This window comes from Panthera leo, chromosome D4, assembly GCF_018350215.1.
Source record: "Panthera leo isolate Ple1 chromosome D4, P.leo_Ple1_pat1.1, whole genome shotgun sequence".
Lineage (NCBI taxonomy): Eukaryota > Metazoa > Chordata > Mammalia > Carnivora > Felidae > Panthera > Panthera leo.
In genome coordinates this window covers 31,140,228-31,150,990 of record NC_056691.1, presented here as the reverse complement: position 1 = coordinate 31,150,990, position 10,763 = coordinate 31,140,228, and the positions used below count along the sequence as shown (strand labels likewise).

Sequence of the window (10,763 nt, the reverse complement as noted above, 5' to 3'; positions counted from 1 at the left end):
TTCAGATTCTGTGTGTCTCTCTCTCTGCCCCTTCCCCACTTCGTGCTCTATCTCTGTCTCAAAAATAAGTTAACGCTTAAAAAAAAAAAGTAAAAGAGGTTAACAGAGCTAACTTCTTACCAAGTGTGGCCTAATAATCATTCTCTTCCAAGACTTTTTCCAGGATTAAATTCACAGTATTATTTAGGTAAATATTTAATAATTAATAGGCAACAGTCAATATGTATCTATCCTGTGTGGAACAATAGCTGGGAGAGTGATTAACAAAGAAACAGAAATCTACAAAACCTACAAATCTGTAAGTGTTGCTTGCTGGGAATGTGACCAAGACTCAAATACAAAGTCACTATTAGTAGAGCCTGGGGATTAAGTGCATGGGCTTTGTAGTCAGGCAGATCTGAGAGCTAATCTGTCTGCCATTTATTAGACACGGTAGCTAACTTCTGTAAGCACAAGTTTCCTCACCCTCAGGATGGGGACAATAATTCTACCTCATAGGAATTTTGGAAGGATCACTTGAGAAAATGTACATGGTCTACTTTAAAATTGCAGCCTCAGTTTATCTCAGTACAACACTTGGGAGAGTGAGGAGTCAGGTCTTGCATTGAAGGGGCTGTTTTATCATGTATAACAGAGAAGGCTTGCATCCAGAATATCCTAAAAGTCATGAGATGAGCAGAGAATTGGGGGGAGCAATGAGCAAAAGAACTGAACAGGTACTTTTCAGGGGAAGACACCCAGGTAACCAATGAACATAGAAGAAGGTAGGCGTTCAACTGCACTGTATTGGGAAATGCAAAGCAAAACCATGATGGGCTGCCATACACACTCACCAGCACAGCTAGCAAGAGGATGACTGACAATACCAAGTGTTGCTGAGAGTATAGTGTGGGAATGAGAATTAATGCAGCCACTCTGGAAAATAGCTCAGCATTGTCTTCTGAAGTGGAGGATGCACACGGCCCACAGCCCAGCAATTCCATGTACATCAGGAAATGTCTGCAAGAATGTTCAATGATCATAATCTGGAATTGGCTCAGATGCTATTCAACAGTAAAGTGGATAAGTGGATTTATTTTCATGCAATGGAACATTATATGTCAATAAAGATAAATTAATTTCTGCTGCATAAAACAATGAATCTCAAATGTGATATACAGCAAAAGAAACTGAACACAGAAGAACACATAGTGTGAGATTCCATGTTTGTGAAATTCACAAACTGCAAGACAAAACCCAACTGGGGAAAGACAAATTTAGTGATGAACAATCAAAAGGAACAGGGAAGTGATTACTTTAGATGTGAGAGTAGAGGCTACCTTTGATGGGGAACGTGGGGTTGGTGAGAAGGGAGGTACTTTCTGGAGGGCTAGCCATGTTGTATTTCTTTTTTAATATAAGCAACATTTATATGAGTGTTTGCTTTGTGATAATTCTCTCAGATGTATATTTTTATTCTGTAAACTCTTTCTGTATGTGTGTCATATTTCACAACAACAAGGCTAAGGAAAAGAAAATGCATATAAAATCTTCAGCACTATGTTGAGTTCTCATTAAATAATGTAGTTGTGGGTTTTCTTAATGTTAATTTAGCAATGCTTCGCTAGAACTGCAAAACTAGATGAAGGACTTCAAACTGACACCTCTCTTTCTAGTAGTAAAAGCTAAGAATGAGACAGAATGTGCCCAGCCCATAGGTGCATCAGGAGATACAGCCAGAGAAGGACTTTTTCCCCTGGTGTTAACCAAACCAGCAGGCTGCAGGCAACCGTAAGGCACAGCACCTTGTGAGGTCATGTCCAGCAGAACCCAGAATTACCTAGGCTGGGTAAACAAGATTTTCTGAAGGTAGAGACAGCTGTGGGCATTTTACCAAACCTTCACTGGTGATTCTAACCTGCAGCCAGGGTTGAGAAATCTGTACCCGGCCTGAGGTGGAGAATGGCAGCTGCTGCCACAGGAGCATCTGCTGCTCCCAAGGATAATAGATACCCCAGAGATGGAGCAAAAGAGCCTGCAGCAGATACTATGCTCTCAAGGAATTTTGTGTGGCAGGCTGAGACGAGTAGTGAGGGGTGGGGGGAGAGCTGGTCCCCAACTCTGCCTCCTCCGGGTGACGAGTTGACCAAAGTTTGTTTCTTAAGGCATCAGAGCTTCTGTGTTCACAAGTAGTACCTTATGTCCCCTTCAATGCTTGATACTGGAATTAATTTTTCAGAGAAGGGTATAGGCATCCCTCAGGTTCAACATTATCCTGTGTAACAGCCCATATACTGGATGCACAGACATAAGTTGTTGAAAATGTGATTTTCAGACCTCCTAAGAAATTTTGACTTTTTAACTACTAAAAAAGTTATAAGCTATTTCAATGCTGTAGCAATACCCAAAAATGTCAACTTACATATTTATGAGTCTTTCCCAATACACATGTGCCTCTAGAGACAAAAGACATGAATGAAGAAATGAAATGAAGATAAGAGAAACTGAGCTTACCTGGGGGATGTGGCCCGGAAAGGATCCAGAGAACACCAGGGCAGCGTAGGTACGTCTCTGCACCTGCCATGAGTACAGCCTTTGTGTACAGCAACTCTGTTCAAATCTGATGCAAACACCTCGAGTTAGCATCAGCCTCCACAGGTTAGGGGGCATGGTACCCAACAAGACTGTCCCCACTAAGATGCCAGCCACAAGTTCAGGGATCCCCAGGCCATCTGCACTTCTGACCAAATGACAACAAGTCCAGGAGGTTCCCATTCCCAACTCTCCACCTTTGTTTCACTAATTCACTAGATCAACTCAAGGAGTTCAGGAAATCACTGTACTTAAAAACACAGTTTTTAAGATTTTAAGATTGAATAAAAGACTCAAATCAGGGCAGGACAAATGAAAAGATACATAGGGCAAGGTCTGAAAGAGTCATAAACACAGAGCTTCCATGCCCTCTCCCCAGGGAATGAGGGCACATCACCTTCCCAGCACATCAATATATTCACCAATCAGGAAGCTCTACCAAACTTCAGTGTCCAGAATTTTTACTGGGATTTTGCCACATAGCCATGATTGATGGAATCGTTGGTCATATGATTGAACTCTATATCAAGCTTCTCTCTCCTCCTAGGAGGTCAGGCTGGCTCAAAGCGCCAAACCTGCAATCACATGGCTGGCCTTTCTGGTGACCAGCCTCCATTCTGAGTCATCTTAAGATAAACTCTGGTGCAATCCAAGAGGCTTATGAGTAACGAATTCCTATTACCCAGGAAATTCCTAGGAGTTAGTCTCATTCCTAGGAATGAAGGACAAAGGCCAGGCAAATTCCTTATATAACAAGCTTCATACTTTAGGACACCATGTTGTAGAAGAGGTAAAAGAGGATAGTTACATTACAAAGACTGAGCTTTTGTCTAAGAGCCATACGTAAGGGAATACTTAAACCAACCCTGATATGGAATGGGACTTTAGATAGACCAAATGGTCAAATTCAAAATGTTCTTTGTAAACCAAAATACTGTTTGTTAGCTGACAAGTTCAAAATGTACTGCCAGTCCACAAATTGTAGGCTCAGGGGGAAGATCAAAGCAGTTTCAAGGTTATGGAACTGACTAGCATCAACCAAATTTACCAAAGAATTTATATAAATCTGAGTAACAATGTAGCAATTTACAACAAGGACTGTTTTGATTAGGTGATGGAGAATGATTGTACCAGTTTTTTGGTAATTCTTCCACCTACAGCAAAGCCAACATTCAGAGATAAATTAAATAAGAGAATTGTGCTTGGTGAGTATGGAACTGGAACAAAGGCAAACCCCCATGTATTCTCACCTTTTGACCCTCTTTCCTACACTCCAGATGTACTATCACCCTTCTGTTTTCATAGTAGAATCTTTCCTTGGTCATGCTTATAATATTTGTTTATATGTAACCCTTACTTGCATCCTATTATATTTTTTCAAGGACACATAAAGGTCATCTTAATTGACATTTGTCAGCCAAGATTTAACAAGTTTCCCTCAGTACATATTTGCACTAAACCGTAAGGCTTATCTTATACTCATATCCACTTTTAAATCAGTTATGACCAGTAACTTCTGGAGCATCAATTTCTGATTTTTACCCCAGAATTTGGCCTGTACACCTTTGTATACCATGGAAGAATTTGGTCTTTGAGTATAATTCAAATTTGCCATTCAAGCCAGCCAGTGTTTACTTCTCCAGGCATGTGTGACTAATCATAGGCACTTATTACATGGTTAGTTGCCTAAGTGGTATGTCCTAAAGCTAGAGCCTTTTAAAATGTTGTTTTCTTGACATTTGGTTGTCCAATTGAAGCCTTTACATATCTTTCATCAGCAGAGCATGAATAAAGAGTGGAGTTACTTCAGAATGAGTCTGAGACAGTCCCAGGATTATGGAGAGGCTAGAGAGGCAGGAAGGAGAGAAGCTCAAAAATACAATGTTACTTCTGCCTGGATTGATCTCCAATGTGTACGTTTTTTTATTTTCCAAAATCATTAAATGAAAAGGCAGCTGTTCCAAGGATTCAAGCCCATGACTAGACATGACACTTTGCTTCAGTCATTCATTGCCAGCATCTGCTTGATATGCTGACATTTCAGAAGCCTTCATGATGGTTCATCCTTGGATCTAAAGGACTAGAGTTGGACACACAGATGGCATCCCAGCTGTGTATACACAACCCTGTTTTATCTGCCACCCACACCACATACAGTTTTGTCAAGATTCTGTCACAATGCCAATGTAGCTTCTTTGGGAGCAGCCATTAGAAGAAGAAATTGTTTTTGTCAGCTGCCCAGTGGAGCAGGCCAGCCTGCTGAATGAAGCAGACTGGGCGTTCCATCTGTTTTCTCTTGGGAGTGGTCATGATACTTCTCATGAAGTATCTCAGTGGTGTGAGGCATGTGACAGATATGCCTCAGGGAACAGCACTGTGCTGCGAGCCAGGTAGTAACACCAAAGACTGTCAGAAATCAGTGTGGGCCTCGGTGAACCCTGGGTCAATGCCCATGTGGAGGAGCTCTTGTACTGGCAGCAGCAAAGCTCCTAAGGCCCACAGACTCATCATGTCAAAAACAAGAACTGTGATCCACCTCTCCAAACACCTTCTCTCTGTGCTTCCTGTCCCAGTCAACAGCACCACCATCTATCAAGAAACCAGAAATCTCTCCTGGGTCACCTTCCCTCACCTCTCAGCAACCCATCGAGTTCAGCCATATGCCCTCTGAATTTTCTCAAATCTATCCACTTTTCTCCATCCCTAATGCCCTAGTTCAACTGGCATTGGGTATCTCCCTCCTGAAAAACTCTGACAGCTCCCTAACTGATCATCTTCATCTGCTGCCCCTCTGCTTGGTCTCCACCCTAGCCCAGGGTGATTTTTATTTATTTATTTATTTTTAATTTGAGAGAGAAAGAGCACAAGCAGGAAGGGAAGAGCAGAGAGAGAGGGAAAGAGCTGTAAGCAGGCTCCAGGCTCAGCGCAGAGCCCGACTCTGGTTCGGTCCCATAGACCCTGGGATCATGACTTGAGCTGAAATCAAGAGTCAGATGTTCAACTGACTGAGCCACCCAGGCACCCCGAGGGTAATTTTTTAAAATACAAATACATCACTGCCCTGATGAAAGTCTCCACAATCTCCCACTGGTTTCAGGACACAGATCATCAATATTCAGGTTTGATGCCTCTGCTTGCAACTCCACCTTCATCTTGGGCCACCTACCACCTCCCTCAAATCTTGACAGACCAGCTTTGCTGGCTTTGCTCTCAAATGTCTCACTAGACATGTCTACCAGCTCTTCCTTCTGCTTGCAGCAGAACCTTCTCAACACCATCCCCCTCTGTTTTATTATCGTAAAATAGACACAACATAAAATGTACCATTTCAACCATTTTAAGTATACAGCTGAATAGCATTAAATACATTTGTGTTGTCATGCAAAAATACAGAACATGTCACTAGTTGCATGTCAGTCTTACACAGGGACTATGCTAATCTTCACTGTATTGTTCCAGTTCTAGTCTATGTGCTGCTGAAGTGAGTACTCACCCTCTTCTGACTATCAAGTCTGACCCATCCTGCAGATCTTAGCTTGAGTCACTTATTCAGGGAAGCCTTCCAAGACCAGGCCCATCCCTTGTCACACAACCCCTTGACTGCACAGTACCCAGCATGAGTGACATGATTGTCTGATTGGTGTCTGCTCCCCTCACTAGATTGTGAGTGAGCTCCATTAGGGCAGAACTCAGGACGTAGAGGAGTGGTAGGCACATAGTAGCTCAGAGCATCCTAGTTAAATGAGTAAGTGAATGAATGAATCAATGAAACAATGAAGAAATGCAATTCTACCCACAGTAAAGACCACCTTGGCACTATTGTAGAAAACAATAAAATTCTGCATTGTCTTAAACTCCATTCCAGAGTAGGATCTTGGCTTCAGCTTTGGAGAGGGTTTTTTGTTTTGGGTTTTTTTTTCCCTTTTCTCAAATAGAAAAATTACTAATTTGGGCTTTACCTCTCATAAAAAAAGAAAATACATGGTAGTCTTTAAATAGTGTGTTTTCCTTTCATTCTATTTATTGAGGTTTTAAAACAACTGAGTCTAGTGTTAGAGCTCTGCAGCAGTTTGTAATTTCTAAAAACTAATGTAAAGTAGAGCTTATTTGGCACAAGTCTGCAAGACACTAAGCATGATCCTGCCCCACAATATCTGCACAGAAGCCCCTACCATCCATCAGGCAACCAGTGGGGTCTGGAGATGGCTTCCCTTGGAACCTGAGGTTGTCTGCACCCACCAAGTTCACAGAAAACTCGTCATGCTCACCTCCAGGAAGCCCTGCTGTGGGCCAGAAATAGCAGATCTAGGCTTTCATGGGACCAAGGACTCCAACCCCGAGTTACAGCAAGGACAGCTGATACACACATTACCCTTCACACTTTATGTGTTATTCATAACACCAGGAGCTAGGGATCAACATCATCATCAACAACAGTATCCTAATTTTACAGATGAGGGGAAAACATTCAGAGGTCAAGCAGCTGGTCCAATATCTCTCAGTTGGGGCTTTTTCTTTTCATTTCATTTTGCTCTATATGACATTAACTGCTGCACTTTCAGAGGCAACTTCTATTATAATGGAACCCTTGAAGTGGTATAAACAAAGATTCTCTGGCCACTGTGCACTTGGACAAAGCCATAGAAAGTAGAAAGAAATGTGGCCTATGATTATAAAGCCCTTGAATATGACTGAACACTTAGCACTGATTGTACACTCTGGTTTTTCAATGTGTGTTGACTCACTGGCTGATGAAAAGTCTGAGAAGAGGTATCACATAGTGATCAAGACTGCCTGGTAACACACAAAACCCTAAAAAGCTCTGGGCCCAAGAACTGTCCCCCAGGCTCTGAGTCCACTGTAGAGTGTCCTTGTACAGACACAGGCTGGGAGCTGGTTCCTGTCCTGGCTTTCTGCCGTTTCACTTTATCTTGGGGGAAAAGCTAGAATGCTCTCTGCCTCCAGGCATAGCATCTGGTAGGCAGGTCCCCCGGGGTTTCCTCTAAATCCTGACTGTCCCCACCCTCTTCATGGAGAAAGTGGTAAAGAGCACACTAATCTCTCGGATCAAAGCAAGAACGAAATGCATAACGCTCCCACTGCAAGATCAGAGCGTGCTTAGATAACCCCGTGGGCTCTTGGCTGAGGAGGCGATGAGAGAGAGGCGCCTGTCCTGAGGTCACAGACTGAAACCCTCTGACACCTGTCCTTTTGCCACCACCACCCCTGTCCAGCCTTGGCACCACTGAGCCAAAGTTTCCAGTGACCAAAAATGTCCCTCAGTCTGGCATCTCCCATCTCCCCATTAGGTTTTCCTTTTTTTGTATCTACAAATCTGCCTTTCATCACCTCTGCCTCGTGTTCTCCTCAGCACCACACTCCCTGTGACCCTCACCTCCTCTTCCCTTGGCCACAGCTCATTTCTTTTCATGTCCACTGTCAGAACTCCAACTGGAGCTGAATGTGAGTGACTTAGCTTCATTAACATAGCAATGTGTACTTACATCCCTCAATCCTTTATTATCTACTTCCATCTTATGTTTTCCAAAGTTCCTTTGTTTAACAAAGAAATCTTTCCAGAGTTCCTTCATCTTACTCAAGTAAGATGGTCTCACTTCCACTTAATGCAGAAAGGTCTTCAAATTTGGGGATGGGGATCATGTTATTTTCATGATTTTTAGAAGTTACCATCACTATTGTTACTATGATTATGATTAAGCATTAATTCCCACTGTGATTCCTACTTATAAAATTCTCTCCTAATATAAAAAGCTTCTGTTTTTGTATTTCCTGAAATAAAGGGTTTTATGGTTGAATCTTAACTTTGTCAGCCTAAGAACAATTTCCACTCACCGCATATTACCATCCATACCTGTTCATTTTCTCCCTAAGGTGTGTGTTCTCACACAAGGACACATTGTGTGTATAAAAGGCACCAAGAACATGCCTGTGGTCAAGGAGAACAACACCCTGCTTGTTCAGGTATTTATTCCTGTTCTTTTAACTTTTCCTTGCTTTTCAGAAAAAATTAATGCTCTGAGAAAACCACAAGTAGTTGTAGAGAAAAATACTAATGATTTATTGAGGGGAAATTTTTACAATATCCATCATCAAGTGCTTATTTGCTCTTAGTACTTACAGTTTAAATCATTTAAAATTATTCATGATCATGTATTTTGAAGTGCTCATTTAACAAACTTACTGTTGAAATTATGGAATGGAAAGGCTGCAGAAGAGGCATTGAAGACGGACACACTGAGTTGGAAACATCTGTGCAGTTTTCTTCTGCTAATGTCAAAAGGGCTAATCTGAAAGCCCTTTTGCAAAGGGGCTACAAACCATAGCATCATGCTGAGAGTTAAATTTCTTAGTTCACTGAAAGCAAAATGAATGATTGCCATGCATTGCTATGTGTGATCATTCAGTGTGTGTAGGAGGATTTGTGTCTTGTAACAACAACAAACTAACTAACTCTGGAAGCTGAAGATGAGGGGCCCATAAGCACAAGTAGCTGGCTAGGGAAGCAGCTGTGGTGATGTTAGGCATTGTCCTAACCAGACATTTATCATTGAGTGAGTATCAACCTGACTTCTTGATGCTTCAAAAGTATAAACAAGATGATTTATAGGGACTTGAAATCTCGTTTGTAAGAACAAAATTAGTATAATGAGCCCAACATGCAACTGGTTAGAGGCTAAGAAGTTTTCCTGAATACGGGGCAGTTTCCTTCTACTTCTTTCTCATTATTTCACTTTGCCAAGTATGGTCCTCCATTTTTGTGCCTTGATTTGCTACTATGGAAAAATTCCCCCCAAAATAACTTTATTATGATGCTCTCATTCTTACTCAGTAATTTGTTCTCTTACCTATCACCCCTATAGAAAACCTATTCTGAACATGTGGAGACTTTGTACTTATTGGGGGTCCAAAAGTGGGAAGAGACAACTAGAAATTTAATAACATAGTATTATTGCTAGCCCTTTTTACTATCAGGCCTAAATATGTTCTAATTTAAATAATGCCTTATACACAGCACTCAATACTGGTTTTCCAGATTAGAACATAAGATATAAACAAACATTTCAATCATTTATAGTTGTGAAGTATACCCTTCAAATGTAACCACTAACCCTGAAGACAGATATTATCTATCGCTATATAACAAATTACCCCAAAATTTACTGGTTTAAAATAACAATAAACATTAATATCTCTTACAGTTTTGTGGGAGCAGCTTAATCAAGTGGTTCTGCCTCCAGATCTCTCACAAGGTTGTGGTCAAAATGCAGATCAGGGCTTCAGGAATCTGATGGTTTCAAAGGCTGGAAGACCTACGTGCATACTGGCCAATTCACAATGCTGGCAAGTTGGTACTGGTTGTTGGTTTGAGTCCTCATTTCCACACCATGTCTGTTCTCCTCAAGGCTGCTTGAATGTCTCCATAACATAATGGCTGGCTCCCTACAGAGCAAACAGATTCTAAGAGAGAGAAGTTAGTGGAACCTACATCTTTTTATGACCTAGAATTGGACATCAACACAGCATCACTTCTGTTCATTAGAAGTGAGTCACCATGTCCTATCCACATTGCAGGGGCAAGGAATTAAGCTCCACATGTTGAAGAGAAGAGTGTCAAATAATTTGCAGTCCTGTTTTTAAAATATCATTGGTTATATGGGGTGCCTGGGTAGTTCAGTCAGTTAGGCATCCAACTCTTGATTTTGGCCAGGTTATGATCTCGCGGTTCATGAGCTCGAGCCCCAAATTGGGCTTCTTGCTGACAGCACGGAGCCTGCTAAGAATTCTCTCCCTCTCTCTGTCTGCCCCTCCCTTGCTTGCACGTGCTTGCCCTCTCTCTCTCTCTCTCAAAATAAATCAACATTTTTAAAAAGTATCAGTGAGGGGTGCCTGGGTGGCTCAGTCTGTTAAGCAAGCGTCCGACTTCGGCTCAGGTCATGATCTCGCGGTCCGTGAGTTCAAGCCCCACGTCAGGCTCTGTGCTGACAGCTCAGAGCCTGGAACCTATTTCAGATTCTGTGTCTCCCTCTCTCTCTGACCCTCCCCTGTTCATGCTCTGTCTCTCTCTGTCTCAAAAATAAATAAACGTTAAAAAAAATTTTTTAAAAAGTATCAGTGTTATAGATAAATGTAAATTATCTTTAAATCCTTATAGCTTATTTTGAGGTATAATT

The 10,763-nt window shown here is 41.7% G+C and overlaps 1 non-coding gene across 1 annotated transcript; it reads right to left on the bottom strand.

Annotated features, from left to right (window-relative positions):
* Nucleotides 1–5,954: 5,954 nt before the first annotated feature.
* Nucleotides 5,955–6,060, bottom strand: LOC122205701. Its single transcript, XR_006196209.1, has one exon. It is a non-coding gene; the product is annotated as a U6 spliceosomal RNA (small nuclear RNA).
* Between the last annotated feature and the right edge of the window lie 4,703 nt (nucleotides 6,061–10,763).